A 12,221-nucleotide genomic window follows, 5' to 3' on the forward strand; every position below is an offset into this window, starting at 1 on the left:
TCTAAAGAAGTCTGGACATACCACAAGTTCAAGTAGTCCAAACTATTTTTTTTTTCCTTTTAACTTTGGATCGTCTTTCTACTGCTTGGGGGTAAATGGTTCTGATGTTTGGTCCAGCTGCTCTCGTCATGTTTCTAGGCACCAGGGACAGAGATGGTCTGAGGGTCTGCTGCACTTCCCGCTCCTGTTTCAGAGCTGATGAGTGGATTCTTGTCGTAATTCAATAAATCAAGTAATTTCCACCACCTCTGCATAATCAATGCTAAAAGTGACAGTTAACAACAGATCGATCCTCAGCCCCATCACTTGCTAACATGTACTTAGACAAGACACTGAATCCCACATTGTCTTAATTGCACCGCCAATGCTGGTCCTAAACTTGGATAAATGGAGGTAGGTTGTGTCAGGAAAGGTACTTAGAGTAAAACCTCTTTAATCACATATAGACTGTTTTATTTCTCATCCATTGTGGTGGGACATGAAGGCAAAAATCATAAAACAAGTGATTCTTGGATTCTTGGAGGAAATCTCTCAGGAACTGAACATAATTAAATGAGATCAATTCCTTACTTGTGTTTGTATTCTGTGTGGAGATCTGGATCTGAATACATTTAAAGTATTTCTGCAACAAATTTAACAGATTTTGGACTCAATGGAATTACAGTTTGCATATTCTTTGTCTGCCTGTAATTATTTGCACCTGTTTTTTTATTCATCTGTTACTGATGTTATCGCCATAGCAGAGCAATAGCAGGGTTTTAACAGAATCGCTTAATTCACACATCCAAGTGATTTTCTAAAATATCTGAGGCAAGAAAAAATAAATAAAATGGCCTGTTTTGCTGTGAACAATATAATATCCCTACAATAATATATCTGTTGTTGTCTTTTAACACGACCACACACCCCCACATTATTTTGGGAAATTGCAATGACTAAACCAAATCCTTGTATCGACTGCATTCTTTGTTCTCACCCCTGACAGACAGACGTCAAACTTGTGATCAAACAACGTAAAAGATTGTCACATCTTTAAGGATCATCCCACACTAGCAGGGAAACTGAATGTGCGTGGGTGGATGTTTTTGTACTTCCAGTTTAACTACTTGTAGGCTTATGAGTTTTTGTTCCCCTCTATCTTTGATCTCTGCTCAGCAGGATGATTGACCTCAGTCAAACCTGTTAAAACATTCCCCACCAACAATGATTTCTGCCGTACGTATAAAGGATATGGTATCTGCAACACAACAATCTCAAAGTCACATAAAGGCTCTATTAAGCCCAGGCTTTGTATCAGATTTCGGCTGCTGGATTAGAAATCGCAATTTTCCATGCACTGCAGGACTGCACCACAGATGCAAGCACTCAGCAAGATAATGTATACAATATGAAAGCTAAAGTAACAAACCTATTATGCAAACCAGGTTACTGGTTTTACAGGAAGTAAATAAAAAAACTAAACTAAACTAAAAAAAAACAAACAGTAACAAAGACAAGATGAGGATGTTTTTTTGAATGCATGACCTTTAGTTTTCATGATGTCAAGCAACATATGAGAACTGTTTTCCTGCACCGTTACGTCAGATTATTATATGGGAAAATACCATAACATCCTGCATACTCCAAAAAATGGGTAGCTGTACTGAACTAAAGGGGGTACACATCAAACATAAGGGGCCTGGGATAGATTAGATCCAATTCCACTTTGTTACCGAGGCCTGCATTTACTTTCTGACATATACGATACAGTAAAGTCAGGATTCCCCCTCGCGAGGAGGCCCCTTATTCAAAGACTCCTAAACCTTTCTGGATGAAAGAGGAAAAGGGCGATTTAGACTGCAAGAAACGGCCCTAGAGCATCTGCCTTTCATTGCCGAGCTCAGCTTGTGTGTTCCACTTAGCCACTGATTTTCTGAGGAGGTCCACAGCACTGTTGAAGCAGTCCCCCATCTTATGATGTCATGGAGGTTCTGCCATTACAGGCTGCAGATGATGTTGTGCTGAGAAGAGGTAGGTTCCCACACTTGGAATTATTATTAGATGTTTAACATTAGACTTAAAAAGCAATCATCCAATGAGATTTCTGGCTGTCACATAACTTATGCAAAGGAGGAACAATCCAGAGGGTAAGAGTCAGAGAGAACAATCGGACCTCAAGACTGGACTTCCTGATGTTTTTTTTTGTTTTTTTTTGTAGCACCTCTTATGTTACAATCCATTTTTAGCATCTGCCTCTCCGGCCCTCTAAGGAGTATCAAAAGCAAACTAGCTCATGCACATAATGCTGAATAAGAAAAATATGGTGCCAGCTTCTACTTTCTCACTTTAAATGTTGCTGCTGAACCCCTCCCCCGACCTACATGACCAAATGGCATCTATTATAATCACAGCACAATATATGAATCAAGTAGAGTTGACAAAGTTTTCATTTCCATCTGGCTTTTACAGGTTTACAGTATTTACAGTACAAGTGGGTGCTCCCTTTCAAATAAGCTAAATCGCACCGCCTCCCAATCTCAAAGTGAACAAAGACTGTTTTGGAGGGAGGGGGAGAAAAAAAAATCGGAGTACTTTGAATAAATTCTACACTTAAGATAAGGCGCACAGGTAATCTGGTCCAAATAGGCCATCTGCTGTTCTCACAGCAAACCACCGTGTCTAATAACATGCTGCATCCAATCAGATTGTAGCAGAGTCAGCCGAGATAAAGGCAAAGCAATAAAATTAAACAATCTGGTGCTTTGACACTACAAGCAAGAGAGCTTGCTATTCCGCTGTTGTGCCGGGGCAGGAATGTGCTCTTTGAACCAGCTTTATTTAACAGTTGAGCAGCATGCGCACAGCACGCCCCGAGTCTCCGGGCTGGCTCAGGGACTGTTTACTCCCGGCATGGGCACATCAGATGCAGGGCCACTGGGTCAGGGAGCTGGCATCTTCACCCCTGGCACAAGCAGCTCCCTTAAGGGGCATAGGGGCTGACACCAGACCCATGTTGCGCACCAGACAGACAGGGGCCTACCAAACAGCTTGTGACCATAACCAACAGTGGCAGAGAACAATGAATGCAATTATTTACAAGAACACAGTCCAAGTCTCTTTTTAGCGTCTCCCTATTACGCCTGTTTACTCTCACTCTCTTTTGCGGGGCAGCATGGAGGGGCTGCGACCCTGTCGGTAAAGTCGTCAGCAGGACCTTTTCATAGACCCCGCGGCTGCCCTACTATTCATGCTCCATCACTATCAGGCTTGGAAAGTGTCCAGATGCAACTTCTTTCCTACCAGTGTCACATTTTGAGGAAAGATCAAGGAAGGTGCATCCAACTGTAAAGCACTGATGGAGGACAAAAAATCCAAACTTCATGCAGAAAAAAAAAGGTACAGTTGGTATCGGGGAACAGCTCTGAAATGATTTGAGCAAACAGTCAATTATTACTTTCATGCACCATTAGGAAAGAATGTCTATTTCTATTCGTTTAAACTATTATGAAACTGGCAGAGACAAACATTTTTCTGGTATTGTATGACCAGTTGGTGGAAGAGCAGCCATCATCCGTGTGGGCAGAGAGCACTCTTTATGCCAAACGACTTCTTTATGAAGAGAAAAGACAGAACTATCCATCATTAACATCCATTAAAAGGTCAAAACCCACAGTGAGGGGGGAGATGTTTCTTTATTTTTTTGGGTTTTTTTTTCCAAAACATTTTCACACTCCCACTACTGGAACTGGGTTTCAGAATTAGACTTTGAAATAACTGCACCAATATCAAATCTGTGAAGAAAAAGGCCACAAGCCAAAAAGGCCAAAAGAGGAAAATATCAAATCTGACTGGAAACATGAAATCAGCTGCTGAGGTGTACTTGTGTACTAGTCACTCAGCTGGACACGAAGTGAGAAACACTCACCGTGGAACCTTGCACCTGAGGTTGTACAGTAAAGCTACATACACACCAGGGAAACACGCACAAGCAAGCCTTCTCCTGCTGCAGCACATGCACGCTAACACACATACAGTAGACTCACAGGGTTCCTTTTTTTTTCTCTCCCCTGGCTCTTGGCTCTGATTATTTAGGAGTCTCCAGATGAAGAGAGCACAGAGTGTGGCAGAGGGTCCTTCCATAAACAATAAACAACAGTTATCTTGTGTGCAGCCGCCTGTGTCAAGTGGCACATGAAGCCAAGTCCAGCATCTGAGAGGCGTCTGCTTCTCTTTCCGCTGTTGGTCTTGTCTCTTTCAAAAGGTTTATAAAAGTGTGTATGTGTGTCCAAGGGTATATGTGTGCGTATGTGTGTGTGTGTGCGTGTGTTCATTGTGCAGGGCTTCTATGTATTGTACTCGTAGGCTGGCCGGGGAGTAAAAAGTCAGAATTAAGAGTGGCGGGGGCAAGAGAAAGGGGGCTGCCAGCACACTGCAGAACTGCAGGGAGCTCCCCCAAATCCCAGCTGCCAGGACTGGCTGGGACCTTCAGGCGAGTGCCAGGCTTCCTTGGCCCTCGTGGAGGATGGCCAGAAAGAGTGGGAGGATTGGGAGATAAATAGAAAAAAAAGGGGAGAAGGAGAAAAAAAATGCAAAAAATAATGTCTAGACCTACATAAAGAAGACCAAGGGAGATACACATTGCTGACATGCACAAAAAAAAACTTGATTTGTTGGGAGTCTGAAAACATCTGGGGCATGTTGTTTTAGTTACTTTGACAGAGAACAAAACATTGTTGTTTTTTTTCTTTAAATAATTGGTTATAAAAGGTGCTCATATTTTACTAAGAACATTCAACCTGAGAACTTCCTGGAGTAGTCCGATGATTGTGTGTCTCAGCATCGGCAGCCCAAATTGCAAAACAGTGGTTTATCTGGAACGGTTTAATGCATTATTTTGTCTAACAATCAAGGAAGTAAGTTTATTTTGCAGATAATTATGGCTTTTGTTGCATAGATGGCGAAGATAAGCCAGGGTTCCGAATCATTAACTGGCTGTGCTTTTTCTGGCAGCCCCAGTTTGTAATGCAGCCTGTTTCTGTTTGAGGACGACTTGGACCTTGGGGGGTGGGGTGGGGGGGGTTGTTTCAATGCCTAAAGCCAATTAATCAATATAGTTTTTCAATAAAATCATTGGATTTCTCAGAGCTACACTTACCACGTTCTTTTCTTTTAAAATCACATTGCAAGAAAGAACAAGCTTCCACCGTCCTATCTCCTGATCCACTCATATCAAAAACACGACTGAATGAAAAATTGAACCCATTAGCAACTCAAACTTCATGCCCTATGTAAAGTTAATGTATGGGCTCAATCTCAGCATGCTGAATGCAGTAATGTTGAACAAGCCTCTGAAGTGGAATGTGAGCTCTGAGAGTTAGGGCTCTTCTGTAAGCAGTAATAATTACAGCTCAGGCTGTACAGCCTGTGGAAATCCCCCGGCTGGTTTAGACACTTTTGCCCTCTAAGCTGACCCAGGAACAGGCTGGGGTGCTAATCATGGCACTTGGCAGACAGCAGAATTTTTCCAGCAGGTCCTCAGAGAAACCCCTTCCTCTGCAGAGGGCAGGTAATCACAACAAGAGCACATCCCGCCCAGGCGGCAGGCCAATGAATGCAAGCCTGCTTTGTCCACCCCGGGAGGAGTTATTTCTGTGTCTGTGACAGAAACAAATGACCCCTGTGTCACCTTGCCTATTTGCCTGACTGCTGACTATGAGCTAATGTGGGTGGCGTTCGTCATTGTGTGGTCTCACCCTGGGGTTATTGACAGGAAGTGAGCTCCGTGAAACATGAAACTCAATGTTGACGTGTTAAATATTGATCTTAATTTCAATAAATGTGTATTTAAGGCTAAATAAATGAAAACATATAATTCTGTCCATTGTTGAACGTCCAAGTTCTTACCCTCCGTATTTAGTGCACCGGTTCCAACTACAAGGGCCGAGTTCTGCTTCCTGTGTCTAAGTTTTGACGTACAGTGCAGTGTTTTCCATGGCTGGACCTTTTCCTTTGGACAACTGGATTTCATTTGTCATGTCCAGAGGGGGCTATTTGGATTCCTTTTTTATGATCAGTGCTGATTGACAATGGTAGGAGATTGGTTTTAAAGGCAAACAAACAGAGATTCTATCTATTGCAGATGTGCGATATTCTGTCTTCTGCTGTAGCAGATGTGATGTATAAAAATAATCATCACCATAATACTATCAAAAACCTTTAAAAAAAACAAAGTCAAAAAGTACTTACTACAGGAATGAGCTAACAATTGGTTAATGTGTTTAACTCCCCATTCCCAAGTACAGGTGGCCACTATTTCCAATTTCAGTGGCCACCAAAGAAAGACCTAGTGGAGTGGAAGCTTAATGATGGATCTCAGACAGATTTTACTCCTCTGCACAACACTCATGACCACCAGTAAAACATTTAGTTTTTACTGTTTCTGGAATATAGACAGTATACATTTATATGCAGTACATATTTCACTTACATTGAATGGTTTGCTCGCAGTTGAGGTCGGATCTTCAGCTATGTCCATGATGCCACTAGATGCTCCAAAGTTTCTTATTAAGGGCCATTGCAGGCTTTCAGATGGTGCTTGCTTTCTGTTCATCACATCATTTCTCATGTCTTGGATGGAAAATGGATTATTTTTATATGAGATGGTTTCAGGGTTTCAAGATCCGGATCTGAAAAAAGCAACAGATACTGTATCACAATTAGGGGAATTGGGGAATCAAGCAGCTACAATGTTCATTCATCACAGAACATTTAACACGCATGTTTCTGGAGCGCCGGAGGAAGCTAAGATACCGGCAAAAAAATCACAGGCATAATGAGAACATGCAAACTCCGCAGAGAACTTGCTGTGACAAGCCAAAAAACTTGTCATAAACACGATTACTTTAGCATATGAAAAGATGTACTGCGGTGTAAAGAAAGTTATAAATCCCAATATTATAACAAAACATGTATCTGTGTTAATACTCCCTTGGCAACAGCCCGAGCGTGATGCAACTTCTATTTTCTCCGGACCTTATGGACTCCTGATACCCACAGTGATCCTGTCAGCCAGAACTCACAACCCAAGCCCACCCTGGCACTGGCAAAGGCACAGTCAAGCTGACAATTATTATGTACCTCACTGCCCTTGCTAGCAAGCTGACAAGATGGGCAGCTTTCATCTGGCTGCAAGACACAGTATCGGTCTGTCGAGATACAGCTTGTGTAGGGTTACCGAGTGCATCCTTATTCACACTACTAAATCTTATCTATATTATAATTTATAAGCTTAGAAACAATGGCGATACAAGTCTGATAAAAGGCTATTTATGAAAATTGAAAACCATCAATAATCAGCCCTGTTGTCAAACGCTGATACCAGAATCCATACAATGAAACAGATGTGTATTTGCAGGAAACCTAAATCTAACTGACAACGTCTGTGGTATGACTCATCCACGGATCTTCTGATTATGTGGTCGCTCCAAAAATCCTCCTCCACCTCCCCTCTCATTACAGACTTGTGCTCACCTACCACAATCCCTCACATTCAGCATCATCTCTTTTAGAACCAACTTGTGTGCTGATGAAACTGTGAACCGGGAGTGAAAAAGTTTCTACTTCCTCAAACGGACTGCAGTTGCTTTCATTTCACCAAGGACCGGCATCATCACTGAATATCTTTATCACTCTGCTATAAATAGAAAACTGAGCGGGTTCTGCTGGAGCCACATGTTTTTCATATGAAATGGGCCAAATTTCTTGAGAAAAACGAATCAACTCTGACACCATTAGCAGGAAAGACCCGGTTCCTTGGTGGCAAAGTGGCAGGGTAAGAGCGAGCCGTGTCTGCAGTGCAGAACAATAAAAGATATGGCCTGTGACACAGATGGTCCAAAACATTTTTAGACACCCCACCCATGTCAGTCAGAAATTGCAGCGTTTAGAGAGTTCTTCTGATGCAAACAGGACTTCAACTGATGTATCAAAGAGAAAAGACTCAAAGACTTCCATTATAATCAACAGATGGTGCAAAGTGATGTCTTAGTGTGATGACAACTATATACAAAGAATCGATTTCAGCCAGCGGTCGTGTCAAAAAGAAAATACATACCCCTTTTATTACAAAGGATTAACATATCAGTACATAATAACTAAAATCATCTCGTCCTCATGAGGTCTAACATTAGATGAACAACAACATGTGTACAGTATATTAGAGTGTGCTTTTTATTTATTTCACAAAAAACTAAGGCAAAGTGCAACAGCAGAGTGTGAGAAATCAAGAAAATAACCCATGATTCAATAGTATGTTGAACAACCGTCAGCTGCAGTAACTTGAAGCAATTGCTTTCTGTATGTCTTTGTCAGTCTCTCAACATCATTGTGGAGGAATTTCAGCCCACACTTCTTTAAAACATTGCTTCAGCTCATTTGGATTTATTGTTCATGTCCTGCCACAGCATTTTAGTCAGGTTGAGGTCTGGACTTTGACTGGGCCCATTGCAACACATTGGTTCTTTTCTTTTTCACCCATTCTCTGGTATTCTTGCTGTGTGCTTCTGATCATTGTTCCTGCTGCGTGAGCAAATTTCAGACAGGCTTTAGCTGTCAGACAGATGGCATCGTATTTGACTTCTGGACTAGAGTACTTTGGTGCACGGAGAAGATCAAGATCAACTCAAAGACCGCAACCTCGTCCAGGTCCTGCAGGTCCAAGACAAGCTTCAGATCATCTTCCTCCTCCACCATGTTTTGGCATTAAGTGTTTTTGCTAATATTATGTGTTTGGTTTTCATCAAACCGTACATTATGGCCAAACATCTTCAGTTATTTTGTGCTTGTGAAAGGAATCTGGCTCCAGACGTGCTGAGGTTTGTTGAGATGCTACATAAGCCCGCTGCCATGTCTTCTCTCTCTTGCAACTCTTCCAAACAGGCCGTATTTCTGGCATTGTTTCCTAATTGCACTGCCATGAACAATTGCATTCAGGTTCCAGTTTGTTTCGAGATGGCCTCAAACCTTTCCAAGACTCATGGGCAGCAACATCTACTTCCCTAAGAGCAATGCTGATGTGTATCCATCTTGGCATTGTGTTGAAACACACCTGAATGCTCCAGCGCAGCAAAACATCTGCTTTAAATGACATGGTCACATCAGACGACGATCAGTTAAACAATTGCATTTGACTAATAGCACTGGGCAGACACTTTTCCTTTTAAGCGGGCAGGAGGAGAGTAGCTACAGTTTGGCATACTTTTTGTAAAATAAGTAACAATATGGAGTCATTTTTTTCTGTTGTTGTTAATCTGAGGTTGCATTTAACTAATTTTAAGACTTGAGAAGGACAAGAGGGATTTATTATTATGCTCTTACATGTAAAGTAAAACCAAGTAAAGCCAAAAGAGACTGTGCAGTCTTTTCTGCACGACTGTATGTGGAAATGCTTTTATACAGTCTATTTTTATCATCTTTTTTTTCTGTTGTAACCCAGTGCACTGTTACTATCTCCATCTCATGCTTGACAGTTTGGGACAAACTATTAATAACTCAAAAAGACCAACAATCTTGACTCCTGACTGGACATGATCAAACATTTTAAAGTTAAAAATAAACCCCCAGTTGGACACAAACATCTTGACAAATAAGCATTTTCTTTGAAACATGTTACTGTACAAGCACTCTTTGGTGGCTCAGCTCATCTCAGTGATACACAGAGGGTTAGATTGTGGAAAGATACTGACACAAACACACAACGCGCAAAGACCAATAATTCACACATGGCTCTGTAGGTTTGGTAAGCAGAGAAAGCTTTAAAAGTTATGACCTGTATAACATTAGATGGAACCACCCCAGGAAAGATAGCTGAAAATGCACTACTGTAAGTTTATGTACTGCTTGTTCAACATGTGTTTTAGCGATCTAAGTGTATATGTGTGTGTACATGAGCTGATTAACCCTGCTCCTCTGAAAAAAATAATAACAGGGAAAAGGAAATAATGCAAAATTCACTGCTGCATTTCTCACATTACATATTTTCAGTGCAGCAATGTTTCACATTACCCTTTTTTTTTATATATATAATCAGGTTTAATGATCCAGTTTTAATTTGAAGGTATTCTCATCTACATTGGTGGGACATTGAGTGCATTTAGCAATTATGTCTCTTGAAAAAGGTCATATTCTCCTTTTTAAAAACAGGTTGACACAATTTCCTGAGGTCTTAATGAAATGTCAAAATACCACAGAAATTCGGTCCAACAGTTCCCTTTTCAACCATGCTTTTACAGCTCGGTTCATGACAGCCCCGTTTAAGAGAGGGAGTCAGCCGCTCCACTCCACCTGCCTCATCAGAAGGGCATGTCTCTTTTGGAATCGTCACACAGCTTTGTGCGATTCATTTCCGAGGTGAGGAAAATGCAGGGTGACGTGAGGCTGGATGGAGTTCAAGGCAGTGAGGCTGAATAATCAATTCAATCCAAAATATTTATTTGATTTTCGAAGGGAAATTAATGAAATGCCACTCTGTGATGGGTCTGTATATGTCACAGAATCCTGCAAATGTGAACAGCACAATGAATGCTGTATTTTCACACCAGCCTGCTATTAAACAAAGTTGCTATTTCGGACTAAACTGTCATCAAAAAATCAACAGCAACAAGATATATGTAAAAAGGAACGATTTGAGTACCATGCAGTGAGATTAAAAAACTAAACTTTTCGGCAAAAACTAAATTTTTTGATTAGTTTAGCTAATAGCATAGCTTTATCCAAAGCAGACATTTTCGTAATTACTGTTGGTTTGGGGATAAAATTTATTCCTGTGATTCTCTCTGGGTAGCGGGTGTCACTTTTACAAGTTTACACCGCTAACCATTTTAAGAGAAATAAATAAACCCTTTCGCGCTTGTAGCTATGGGTTGTAGCCTGCTGCCGAGCAGATTTTGTTAGGAAGTACGGAATCGGATTTCTGCCAGTTTGGGGATAAAAATACGCTGCAACCTCGCTACAGTGTGCAGTGTGCTCCGAAGTGTTCCTTTTACAAATACAAAGTTTAAAAAAAATAATCCAGTGATTTAAATTTTGATACAAGGCAAGTAAACACTACGGTTTCCCATTGATGTGAACGAGAGAGACGGCTGTTTTGTCCAACCGGATATTCTGACCCGGATGTGGCAACGGAGAATGATTTTTCTCATTGGTCAGTCAGGGAGCAATCAGAAGGCAGACAAAGGTTCGATTGGCTGAATTATGTTGAAGAATTTGACAAATTGTTAGATGAACAATTTGTGTATATTTAGGTGAATTTGTCCGATTAGATTTAAGGCATTCTAATGCAGAAGGTTCCAGATATAGATTTAATAGGGCTGAGCGTAAACTATTATATTTAAAACGTTTAATCGGGCAATTATTTTATCGATTAGTCAACTAATCTAACGAGTAATTGGAGGATTATTCTAACGATTATTTTTCTGTTGTTCGATTAATAAAAACCATAATGTATTAAATAAGGTATAAAAAACCTTAATAATATAATTTTATTAAACAACAGTTTTGCACGCAAAATAAAAAATATAGAATAAAATTATACAAAAATAAAAAGGCCGCCTGTTTACTCTTACAGTCCAACAAAAAATCTCGCCTGTACAAAATTACAAAAGACTAAATAAATGCAGTGCAATGCAAAACACTGGGCACTGCATATTATCCAAATGTGTTCAAAATAACATGTTAAAAAAAACATATTTGGATAAAACAGGGCACTGTTTCACACTAAATAACATATTTTTATTAACATAGAAAAAGCTTAATCACGAAAGGAACCTTTGTATGGCGAATGGAATAAAAAAAAAAAAACAGTTTTCGGTAGCAATCATTTTCCGGTGGCACTTTCGCTTCTGCTAACCGATTAAAAAAAAAAGGTAAACAGAGTTATGACCAGAAAAAAATCAAATGTTTATTATTGTCCCGTCCACGAGAGACAAATTATGGTGTTGACGATATTTTTAAGTCGATGCTACAGGCCCTAAGTTTTACAGAGCTATAAAGACCTGCAGTATTTCTTAAATCCTTCATCATTTCAATGAGAATTAAATTGGAGAGACGACATCTTTATCCCATATATTTTATGTAACAGAAACTTATAAGTAATTTGGTTACAAGCAAACATAAAAAAATGTGTCAGACATGTCTATTCGTAAATCAAGCTTTCAATCATAAGAAAATAGCTGAAGGAGAGCATG

The 12,221-nt window shown here is 40.4% G+C and overlaps 1 long non-coding RNA gene across 1 annotated transcript in view; it reads right to left on the bottom strand.

The window, feature by feature from the left end:
- The window catches only part of LOC133443954 (uncharacterized), a 135,824-nt gene that overhangs the window by 49,471 nt on the left and 74,132 nt on the right, over positions 1–12,221 (bottom strand). The window contains exon 2 of the long non-coding RNA XR_009782700.1: positions 6,467–6,665. This is a non-coding gene — a long non-coding RNA (uncharacterized LOC133443954). The remainder of the gene's footprint in view (positions 1–6,466; positions 6,666–12,221) is intronic.

This window comes from Cololabis saira, chromosome 5 (assembly GCF_033807715.1).
Source record: "Cololabis saira isolate AMF1-May2022 chromosome 5, fColSai1.1, whole genome shotgun sequence".
NCBI lineage: Eukaryota > Metazoa > Chordata > Actinopteri > Beloniformes > Belonidae > Cololabis > Cololabis saira.